The following is a 12,656-nucleotide window of genomic DNA, read 5'->3' as shown; positions in this document are numbered from 1 at the left end:
ATTTCTAAGATTATAAATGAGATTTTTAATGATCATGCAAAGTTACAGAAAGCCCAAATTGGTCCAGGAGAATTAAAGAGAGTAAAACGTCCGAAATTTAATTTGTGAAGTGTATCAGAGGCCACAGGACTATAAATGAGGTCTGGACTTCTAGTTTTTCTCCAAAGAGGCTATATACTAAGAGCTCTAGGCCACTGAAGTCTAAGAGCCAAAGGTAATTTTCATCTATCTATTTCTTAGTAGAATATAAGCAGACAATGCCTAACTCAAAAGGTACCCACTGAATGAGGAGGGCTAAATGAAAAAATAAAATTGCCTCGAGGCCTAATGTTGGACCCAACCATGCTATCTAAATAGCAAGAAAAAAATCCCATTAATATCAGCTTGGTTTATAATAGCCAGAAATTAGAAATAACCCTGATGTCCTTCAATAGGTGAAGAGTGAAACTGTGGGATATCCATATCATTGGATACTACTACTACTAAGCAATAAAAAGGAACAAATTGTACAACTTTGGTGAATCTCAATGGCATTATGCTGAATGTAAAAAGCCAATCCTCAAAGGTTACACACTGTATTATTGTTCCATCTATGTGACATTCTTGAAATGGCAAAATTACAGAAATGGAGAACAGGTAAGTCGTTGCCAGGGGTTAAGGATGCAGACAGGGGAGGTAAGCAGGAGATGGATATGGTTATAAAAGAAAAATGGGAGTGATCCCTGTGGGGATGGAACCGATAATTATCTTGGTAATAGCACTGAATACCTGTGATAAAATTATACAGAAGAGAACACACAAGGGCACAGGTACACACATGATATGGGTGTCAATATCCTGGATGTGATTACTGTACTATAGTTGTGCATCATGTTATACCATTGAGGGATTTCTTATAACAGCATGGGAATCTACAATTATCTCAAAATAAAAAGTTTAATTAAAAAAATATCTTCAAGCAATCTCTCCTCTGCGACCATCGGCACCACTAATTTGAAACTGTGTGTATGTGTGGGGGGGGTTGGGTAACACATGAAACCTTTCTTAACCACCTACACAGATTTCTCCCACCTCTAAACTCCCAATGTACCAACTGCTTTTTTATTACCCAATCTAACACCTGTTCTTACACTAAGGGTAACTATTTCAGCACTCTTCTCTTCTCACCATACCTAAGAGCTCCTGAAATAGGGCCCATGTCCTAAACCTTTTTTGATACCCTCTCAATGCCTAGCATGATGCTGAGCCTAGAGCCTGAATAGAAGTGTTTTTAATAAATGAGTAAATGAACGAAAGAATGTATACATTTTCTACTCCCCATAGTGAAGCTGGACAAACCAGAAATTCACAATGCTTCTGCTCCAATTTTCTGAACATTATGAGGTCAGGGACAGCTGTGCCCACTACCTTAGAGGCCTCACAAAATTAAAGGTCATCTGCAGCTGGGCGACAGTAGTAGCTAATACGTACATAGCTTTTGTCAGAGCTGCACTGATTATTTGTTGTGTGATCTTGTGGCAGCTCATTTCTCTAAACCTCAGTTTTCCCATTAGGAAAATGGAGGATAATACTTCTTTTTGCAAAGTGGCTATGTGACTGAGACATGTAGTACATAAACAGCCAAGCTCAATGTCAACCTACATAGAAACTCAAGAAATGTTTACATTCTTCCACAGATACTTCTATTCACTAGTGTTCACCTCATACTTCAAAATGGAAGCCAATTCTGCGTAAGTTTATGTCTTCTTAAATAACAAGCAGTGTTCCCTTCACATCACACCTTTCTCTGAAGATCAGACTTTGCTTCCACTTACAAGGGCAGAAGGCACATGGACAAAGTAAATGAGCTAAAGGGGGCACTAAATGGGAAGAGGCCAGTTTGAGTGGAAGCTCATCAGGGCAGTTATGGGTAGCTGTCAGTGTAGTACAAGCCCCTCTCCCTGTTAACCACTACAGACGGCTTGTCTTGGGCTGGTTCTCCTCCCCCACAGTTCCAGGCAGTGATCCTGCCAAAGGCAGCTTAGACACTTGGGGAAGACACCCACAGCACCTACAGACGCGAGAATGGTAGGCTGGTGGTCCTGAAGGGAAGGAGGGACTACCTATGTTTATTTCTCTGCTGGGGAAGTATTTGTTTTCAGGGTAGTCTACCGCTTCCTTCTCAGGGCTGGGAGTGCCTTGGTCCAATCTTACCCTGAGGGTAATAACTTTTCCCCTAAGTGTGCAGCTGTCTGAAAGCATATTTGTTCTGGATGTGTCACTGGGTCAGGAGGAGTTCTGAGGAATACTTTACACATGGGTGTCTCCAAGCCCAGGCAGTAGAGATATTTGCTGATCCATGAGGCAGAGATGGACAAACACTGGATATGGTTCCAGGATCCAGGTTTTAAAAGAATATACTAGCTCAATTTGTCAGTCAACAACATTTTGAGCCTCGAGCAAATACTTGGTCTCTGCTAAAAACTGAGGAAGAGTCATGTATGACTGTGACAGAAAAGGTCCCCTTCCTTTATGGGGCTTGTGTCTGAGTCTGCATATTCACACGTGTTTGCTTGACTTCTACCATAATGATCTCACATGACATGACAGCACATTTGTGAAAGCAAAGGTCTTAAAAACTGAAAGTCATTCGAAGCACATTCTCTACATGAAATAGAATGTAAAGGTATGTATGTAAAGGTATGTCCATCTTAAACAATGGTTCAGAAGGATTATACATGTTAAAACTTTCTGATTTTTATTCTTTTCCTTATTTATACAATGAATGATAGCATAAACTTACTAAGTAATTACTATGTGCCAGGCACTATACTAAGCCCTTCAAAGAATCAGCTCTTTCAACTTTTAAAACAATCAAAAGTGATGTACTTCACACTTTTCCTGTTTTGCAGACAAGGAAACTTCAGCTTACAAACACCAAGGATATAAAATCAGAATCACCTGATTCAGAACCAGTATTCTTTTTTTTTTTTTTAATTTTTTTATTTTTTTCAGCATAACAGTATTCATTATTTTTGCACCACACCCAGTGCTCCATGCAATCCGTGCCCTCTACAATACCCACCACCTGGTGCCCCCAACCTCCCACCCCCCACCCCTTCAAAATTCTCAGATCGTTTTTCAGAGTCCATAGTCTCTCATGCAGAACCAGTATTCTTGACCTTTACAATAAGCTCCACTACTATATGCTTGCTTGTTTTAGAGAAGGCTAACGTTATTATTGCTATTACTGAACTAAGAAAGCATACAGTATTGATCTTTCAAACATATTTAGGTTGCACCACACAAACTGTCGATATACAAATGTTCTGTCCCACAGAAATGGCAATCTCACTTGGTTCAACCTAATATAATATGAACACACAGAATGGCTTGTGCCTAGCCCCAGCACAGACCCTAACTAGTGTATGACTTTGGGCAAATCATTTAAGATTTGTGGTCTTCACTTGCTTGACCACATAAAATGAGGAGATCGAGCTGAGTGCATCTTTAGTCCCTTTCTGTTCTATAATTACAAAGGAAGAAGGGAGAGAAGCACCATAATCCATCTAACAATTATTTATTAAGTGACTACTGCCTGTCTAACACTCTGCTTTCTCTTTCTAAATTCATCTACATTGCAAGAACAGTCTCCCAGCAGGTTCCTCTGATCCCTGGGTTCCCACATGTTAGAGAGAAAGAAAAGTTCGAAGATCCTTGCTAGTCTGCTATTTAGGGAAACTGAGGTGAGCCCTGTGGTGTTGGCAGCTCCTTCCCCATCACACTTCCACAGCAGAAGAGAAAACCAAAGGACCTAGAAATCACTTTAGGATAGAGAGATGAAGTATGATGTAGAAGAAGAAATGGGACATGTGAGCAAATGTGTATCTTCCAAGGCAAAGAACACTCAGTAAATATTCTGGCTCAAAGGAACTTCTGAAAAATATTCCACTCCTTGGCTCAGGTCATGATCCCAGGGTCTGGGATGGAGCCCAACATCGGGTTCTCTGCTCAGCAGCGAGCCTGCTTCCCCCTCTCTCTCTCTGCCTGCCTCTCTGCCTACTTGTGATCTCTGTCAAATAAATAAATAAAATCTTTAAAAAAAAAAATTCCACTCCTTTCGGAACTTGACTTGCACCTTTTCAGGAAGACATTTAAGTTTAAGTTTAAATTAAATTTAGGTTTAAAACAAAAGAGCAGACAAGGGGCACCTGAGTGGCTCGTGGGTTAAGCCTCTGCCTTTGGCTCAGGTCATGATCTCAGGTCCTGGGATCGAGCCCCACATCAGGCTCTCTGCTCAGTGGGGAGCCTGCTTCCCCCTCTCTCTCTGCCTGCCTCTCTGCCTACTTGTGATCTCTCTCTCTCTGTCAAATAAATAAATAAAATCTTTAAAAAAAAAATCAAGCAAACAGAAACTCCAGAAAGGAAGAGCCCTCAGCTTTGCTGGATGAAGCATTGAAGCACCTACTTCCAACCTTTGCAGTGACTGAGGACTAGAAGTGGAGGGTTTCAGAAACAGCCACTGCAGGCCTGGGGGCTGACTCCATACCTGGCTGTGCTACCTACTAGCCTCTGTTTATCATTCAACTTGCCTCTACCTCAGTTTCCTCATCTGCAGAGGAAAGATCAGGATAAATGATCTCCCCACATCTTTCCTATTCTAAAGGTTGACCAGCCCTTTATCAATGTTTTTACCATCTAATCTGCCATCTGCTCCCTTTGTACTGTCCACTGTGGACACAGCAAACAGCTGTTTTCCACCACGCCTACAATAGCTCTTCAAATACATATTTGAATACTCTTAGGAGTGCCCACTTCATTGTCTCACCTCTGGCCTAAATCAAAGTCCTGGGTGAAGTAGGGTTAGCAAGATATTGAGAGTAACTCATGTGGGGCCCCATGCCTAAACTTTTGAGCTCATAAGGAAGAGAATACATGCAGCAAATACTGTTTGCTTTCTCAGCTTCTTCAAACTGAGACCCAACACTCTCAACCTCATTCCCCGGGAGTTCTACCAACTGTTATAGGAATACAAAAGCTATATATAGAAGAGAAGGGGATTAATAACCCTGACATGCTGACAGTCTAGCTGAGATCAAATGTACACACAGTATGTAACTGGAGAATTCTATAGGACAGATTATTGTTATGCACTAAATTTAGGTGTATACCCAGTAAGAGTCAAAGAAGGTCAGCTGAACAAAGTCAGATGAGGGGTACAGTCTGCTCCAGGGAAAGTCTATTGTTCTGTAGAAGATTAAACTCTCTGAATCATCAAAAAAGACTTAACTTGCCAGGGAAACCGTGACATCAACCCAGCCTCTAGTGGGGAGTGGTTTTCAAATTAGCTGTGACCCCAGGCTCTGCCAGAAGAGCTCCCCCAAATCCACTCTTCTGGCACAGTTCAGAGTCAGCTATCTCACAGAGCAGTGGAGGCAGCTGACAGCCAAATGGTCTTTGCCTTTCTGTCTTCTAGTCCAAGTCAGGGTTACTCATTTTTCTCTTAAACTGTAGCTTAATATTCTAGTCCATTTAATCCAAACCACATTTAAATGGGGCTCCTATGAAATCTGGCACTCTAAGTACCTTTAAGTCTCCAAAAGGATTTTTTTTTCCTCTTCAAATACCTTTTAGAAACAAAATCAAAGGGACAAAATGATTTCACAAGAAAAGTAATCATAAAAGAGAACTGTTTGTTAATAAACTGTATCTCCCCACACCCAGATTCTTAGTTTCAGAGTTTGTTTTTACCTTTCCTCTTCATTACAAAATATAAATACTTTGTAAGGAAGGAAGTCATTTGAGAATTGTTATTAATCAAAGTCCATGTTTTTGAGATGAGTTGTTTTCTTTTGAGACTGAATTAAAAACCTTCTCTAATAGACAGACATGGAGAAAAGTCTCAGTCTCCTCAAAGTTTGATAACATCCATGAAATGTAAACTGATATATCTCATAACCAGTGTTTTATAAACTTGTCCTTAAAAATCAAGGGCATGTTCTCAACATTTTCTGTCATGGAAAGTGTTCCAACGGGCAAATAAATAGGCATTTCCATGGCTAAGGGCTCACAGCTTTCAGATTATTTAGTTCTGCACAAATGAAAAATCCTATTACCAAAAAAAGCCTGGAGAATCTGTGGCTGGAAGTTGGCAAGTAATTGCATTTTCACATTGTTTTATTCGATACACTTCCTCAATACAAATATGAACCTGCAAAATATTTAATTAAAAATAACTATGTGGTCTAAAAAACACATCCAGCACAACTGGAAACATGTCAAAATGAGAAGTTAATGCTTTGCCATCTTTAAGTGATGATGCTTTACAACTCATTAGAGAAAAGAGCTCACAGTTTCTCAATCCCCATGCTCCAATGACTCAAAAGTACAGATTTAAACTCTCAAGGACAATAGAACAAGCAGTAAACCTTCTACTTCCTCAGGGTCACAGAGTGGACTTCCATAGCTCCAAACTCAGAAGAATCCAAATTCCCAAACAGGCATCATGGATCTCCATGAACTGGTTCCTCAATGAGGGAACTTTTAAGTTTACAAAGTCTAACCTATTTATGTGGGCTTGAGTTCTACAATTTCATAATTTTAGGAAAAGAAAAAAAACCATACTATTAGTGGGGAGGACAAGACACAGTCATGAATTCTCATTTCTTTCTATAAAAATTTAAATAATTATTTGAGGTTTACATAGAGGCAAAAGAAAAAAGCAGAATTTCCAGAAATTGCTCCAGGAACTCATGAAAAGTAGAGTCCTTCATCTGCACTTTCCTTTTAATAAATAAAATCAAGAAATACCAAGAAATAGATGGCCTTTTAAAATGTTTAGATTCCCTCTAATGATATTTGACATGAGTACCAAGACCATTCAGTGGGGAAATGACAGACTTTTCAACAAATGTCTTGAGAAAACAGGATATCCACATGCAAAAGAATGAAGTTGGGCCCTTACCTAAGACCATATACAAAAATTAACTCAAAATGAATCAAAGGCCTAAATATAAGACCTAAAACTTAAAAACTCTCAGAAGAAAACACAGGGGGAAAGCTTCATAATACTGGACTTGGCAATGATCTCTTGGCTATGACACCAAAGGACAAGCAACAAAAGAAAAAAAAAAAGACAAGTTGGATTTCATGAAAGTAAAACACTTTATGTACCAAAAGACACTACCCGCTACCAACAAAGTACAAAGGCAACCCACAGAATGGGAGAAAATACTGAAAATCATGTATCTGACAGGGGATTAATAGCTAGGATATAAAGATAACTCCTAAAATTCAACAACAACAACAAATCCTGATTCAAAGTGAGCAAAGTACTTAAAGGGACATTTCTCTAAAGGAGACCTACAAATGGCCAATAAACACATGAAAAGATACTCGACATTACTAATCACTTGAGAAATCAAGTGAGATATCACCTTACATCCATTTGTGTTTTTTTAAATTTTTTTATTATGTTCAGTTAGCCACTGTATAATAGTACACCTTTAGTTTTTTTGTGTTTTTTTTTTAATTTTTATTTTTTATAAACATATAATATATTTTTATCCCCAGGGGTACAGATCTGTGAATCGCCAGGTTTACACACACACACATCTTTAGTTTTTGATATAGTGTTCAGTGATTCATTAATTGCATATAATACCCAGTGCTCATCACAACACATGCCCTCCTTAATACCCGTCATCTTGTTACCCCATCCCCCCACCCCTCTCCCATTTGAAACCTTCAGTTTGTTTCCCAGGATCATAGCAACAAAGTCCACAATAGCCAAACTGTGGAAGGAGCCAAGATGCCCTTCAACAGACGAATGGATAAAGAAGATGTGGTCCATGTGCATAATGGAATATTATTCAGCCATCAGAAAGGGTGACTACCCACCTCACATTCATTTGAATGGCTACTATTTAAAAAAAAAAAACACACAGAAAATAATAAAGTATTGGCAAGAATATGGAGAAACTGAAACCCTTGTTTCTGTTTCAGCACTTTGGTGGGTCTAAAATGGTAGAGCTACTGTGGTACACAGAAAGGCAGATTCTCAAAAAAATTAAAAACTGAACTACCATATGATCCAGTAGTCTCATTTCCAGGTACATACCCAAAAGAATTGAAAGCAGGGTCTCAAAGACATATGTGTACACTCCTGTTCATAATATTATTCACAAGAGCTAACACATGAAAGCAACTCAAGTGTCCACTGATGGATGACGGATAAGCAAAATGTGGTATATACATACAACTGAATATTACTGAACCTTAAAAAGAAAGGAAATTTTGGTATATGCTACAACATAGATGAATTTGAAGACATTGTACTAAGTGAAATAAGCCAGTCACAAAAAAAGAAATACTGTATGATTCCACTTCTATGAGGTACTTCATCAATTCATAGAAGGAGAAAGTAGAAGGGTGGTTGCCAGGGCCTAGGGGTAGGAAGAGAACAGGGAATTATTATTCAGTGGCTATAGAATTTCAGTGCAAGTGTAACTGAACCAATGTGAGTTCACTCCTTGGTGAATCACAGAAACTACACAAGGTGAGTTGTCACACAAAGGAAAAAACTTTATTTGCAGCAAATGAGAAGATCACGTGGAACAGCTTCCAAAGCAGTAACTCAGAGAGAGAGAGAGAGAGAGAGAGAGAGAATGGGTACCTTTGTTTAGGGTTAGGATGAATATTCAGATAAGGGAAGCTCTGTCATCATATGCAGAGGCGGGCATATGGGTGTACCTGTCCCTTAAGGAAACATGCCTATACATATATTTCATATTATGTAAATGAGATCAGGGATCCTCTTTGGGCAGAGAGTTTAGTATTACAATGAGGTGAAGGCGACTGCTGGTCATTCCAGGGGTCACCCCACAAGAGTCAGGGGTTTAGCTCCAAAGGTCTGGGTGGTCTGGGCTAGCAGATGTCATCAAGGCAGTTGGCATCACCTGAAGGTGCTTTCAGGTTTCATTTGCCTGAGGTAAGAGGAAAACTGGAAAGAAGAGTTTTAGGATAAACCTTAAGACAAAGGTTAGTGAGTACAAGCAGGTGGGCAGTAAGGTCAGGTCTTGGGGTCTAACTGGTGACAGAAAGAGTTATGGAAATGGATGGTGACAATGGCTACATAACACTTTGAATGTGATGCCACTGTATAGGCAGAAAACATTACAGTGGGAAATTTTATGTGTATTTTACCAAAATTTAAGAAAAATGGGGAAAATGCCTACATTCCTATTTCCTTATAATACCATTAGGGAGAGGTCAAGTGGCTGTCAGGTATCCATATTCATGTTCCCGAATTACCACCCACTCTGTGACCTTGGGCAAGTGACTTACACTCTCTTCGAGTCAGCTTTCTCATTAGCAAAATATCTACTTGAACTTGTGAGGTGAGGATGAGATGAGTTTGCTTGAGTACTTAGCCTAGCGGAGTAAACACTACATATTCACTGTTGTTACTATCACCACCACTAAATCTATTCTCCATAATCTAAATAAAATTGTGTCCTACCAAGAACAAATCATTTGCATTTCATTCTCTGAAAGACGGTGGATGGCACGGCCCCAGATTCAACATCTGATTGAACAGTAACTGAATATTCTCTTCCTCAGCCAGAGCACACTAATGGGAACTGTCCTTTGGAAAATGAGAGAAGGAAGCTACTTACGCCCAATCACATTCACTCAGCAAACGTTAACCGTGTACCTTTTCTGCACTGAGCATCGTACAAGATGCTGATTTTATTTGCTCATGTTCAGCACCTGGCAAGGCCGTCTCTGGAACCCAAGCCCTTGTTTCCTTACTGAAGTGCGCTAATCATCATCAAAAAAAAAAAAAAAAAAAGTTGTATAAAAGCATTTCCCAGAATGAAATTAACAAGAATACAAGAGGCCACCCTCACCTGTCTGTTTCTATTTTCCTTCCGGTAGTCCTATTAATAATAATTTAAAGAAAAACCAACTCTCCATTTACTTTCAACTCTAATAAAGCCAAATGTTCCCAGATAAGTTTTTGCCCAAAACCTGTCAAGGAGGCAGACTTGGAAAAACGACAGAGCAGACCCTCGCCTGCCTTCCCTGGCAGGCACATGAACAGAGGCAAGAAGGCTGCACCCGGAGACCCCAGGACTGGGTAGGAAGGGCACACACCTGTAGGGCGCATGCGCAAAAGCTACCCTCCTCTCAAACTACCCACTGGGAACTAGCGATGAACGCTTCTCAAATTTTAACCCTGACAGAGGCTCAGGTAAGATTTAGCCACTTGTAAAAGTGATAGGATGATGAAATGATATGATGATTAATTATCATTTTATAAAGTCACACCATGTGGTCAGGCAGCACAGAGATGAAAAAACAAAAACAAAAAAACACTCCTTTGGGAGTCAGACCTAGGGTTGAGCTCCAGGGCTATTTCATAGCTGTGTGACTCTGGGAAAATAGTAACTTCCCTAAGTTTCCTTTCCTTATCTATAGTATATGGGTCAAAATTCCTGCCTTTGGGGGTCTTTGTGGGGATTAAAGGGATTTGCACCACACACCTAGCTGGTGTCTGACACACTAGAAACCCAACACGATGGACACTCCGCCCACCCTTTATTTTCAGGCAGGAAAAATGTCCCAAGGAACTCGACTCTTGATTTATAGGAGTAATGAGAATGGATCCCAGGCAAATATTGCTCCGAATTTTTTAAGAGCCTAGTTCTGATAACTGACATTTTTGGGACTCTGACAGCTATTAAAAACAAAAACTCAACAAAATCTTCTCCAATAGCTCTTTCTTGCCCAAATTTTACAGTGGGCCATCAAGAAGCCTTCAGCTCTATTCTTCCGAGCACCATATGCATTCACAAGGTCACGTACACACTGGTCTTACGAACCGGGATCCTCTTATGTAAAAAGTAAGACTCTCTGAGTCTTTCATATCTCTGACGTCTCAGCAAAGAAAGAAAGAGAGAAAGAGAGAGAGAGAGAAAGAAAGGATGGATGGATGGATGGATGGATTGGTTCTGTATCTGTAGCATTTTTTGGGAGTTAGACAGTTAGGTAGTCAGGGTCGGCGTCCCCAGCAAGAAAACACAGAGTCAGGACAGCTAAGATAAAACAGCACTGACCTCTCGTTTTTTAGCTTAGACAGGACTGCAACGACATTCTGCTTTGCAGCCTTTGCAGAAATGACTTCTGTAAAACATCCTAAAATAAGGCAATTGACCACAAAAGCATTTGTTACTATCACGGGCAAGGGGCAGGCAAGACCTAAACCCCCAGATGTCAACAAGAAAAGACCATCAGCACATGGACATTAACCCAATAGGTAGACAGATACGTGACCAAAGCCCTGATTGGCACGACTCTGTACTCCCTGATGGCTTAAGAAAGTTCTGCCAAAGAGCTCATGAAAACCCCCAAACTTAGAAACTCTGGGGGCAACCCACTCAGGCCCCCCTGCCTCTCTGGGAGCCTCGTACTCTTGCTCAGTAAACTTTGCTTTGCTGCTGCCCACCACTCTTCGTCTGGTTTACCTCTTCATTCTTCAAAGGAGTGCGACCAAGAACCCAGGCAGTAAGGGAACAAAAATCCTGGAACAATTTCATAGTATGTTGAGGGGATCCCTAAGAGCAGTCCCAGGTTTTGATCTTTACTAAGAGGACTCATAAGGCAGCATACAGCCATCCTCACAGCTACAATTTATTACACTGAAAGGATAATCAGCAAAGAAAAAAGGCAGATGAGGTGAAGTCTGGGGAGAACCAAGCATAAGCTTCTAAGAGTCCTCTCCCAAAAGAGTCACCCAGGAACACAAGTTCCGACAACGTGTGTGAAATGTTACCAACCAGGGATCTCCCTAGAGATTCAGCACCCAGGATTTGTATTGGAAACTAGTCAGGTAAACACTCCCCACCTGGCATGTAACCAAATTCCAGACTCCCAGAAGGAAAGCAGGTGTTCGGCATCTACTGCACGGTTTGCACAAACCATTTGGGGAGGATGAGTTATTCTTATCATTTAGAGTGGTGTGAACCCTTCTCAAATCCAAGTTCCCAGCCACCAGTAAAGGACCAAGCTTGCAAGCAGGCCCGTCCAAGGATAAGCAGTCTCAGGCTTGTGGTGTGAATTCTTTCCGGCACACAGGGGAACAAATCTCCAAATATCTATCTAAGAGCTATCCACTGACCACTAAATTCTCAGAAGCAACTGATGTATTGAAATCCTTTAAAAACAAAATAGTGAACGTAATTCAGTGCTTCAAAATATATTCATTCAGCATTATTTGTACTGTGTCAGCCTGCTGTGCCCCAGGCATTAAGGAAATACAAGTCTCTTAGTCTCCTTCCTTTAAGAACTTTCAGACCAAGAGGGAAGATAAGAGGAGTAGGTAAAGAGTAATAGCACAAGTTGGCATGAGATGATGGCCACAAAAGAGGTAGGAACTGGGCCAGGTACAGAAGGGAGAGGAAATTTCCTGTACGATGAACCAGGAAGATTCTGGTAAGAATCGCCATTGAGCTGAAGTTTTTGTTTTTTTTTTTAAACATTTTATTTATTTATTTGTCAGAGAGAGAGAGGGAGAGAGAGCAAGCACAAGCAGACAGAATGGCAGGCAGAGGCAGAGGGAGAAGCAGGATCCCTGATGAGCAAGGAGCCCGATGTGGGACTCGATCCCAGGACGC

General features: G+C 40.6%; 1 protein-coding gene across 17 annotated transcripts in view; it reads right to left on the bottom strand.

The window, feature by feature from the left end:
* The window catches only part of SYTL2 (synaptotagmin like 2), a 117,339-nt gene that overhangs the window by 90,400 nt on the left and 14,283 nt on the right, over nt 1-12,656 (bottom strand). Inside the window, exon 2 of one of the 17 annotated variants that reach the window (XM_047690930.1) lies at nt 11,100-11,178. The exons of the other annotated variants lie outside the window; for them this stretch is intronic. The gene's annotated coding sequence lies outside the window, so the exon portion shown is untranslated. The remainder of the gene's footprint in view (nt 1-11,099; nt 11,179-12,656) is intronic. 17 annotated transcript variants of the gene reach the window in all.

Source organism: Lutra lutra, chromosome 10 (assembly GCF_902655055.1).
Source record: "Lutra lutra chromosome 10, mLutLut1.2, whole genome shotgun sequence".
Classification (NCBI taxonomy): Eukaryota; Metazoa; Chordata; class Mammalia; order Carnivora; family Mustelidae; genus Lutra; species Lutra lutra.
Note: the sequence above shows the minus strand (reverse complement) of the source record. Positions and strands in the feature narration are given on the sequence as shown.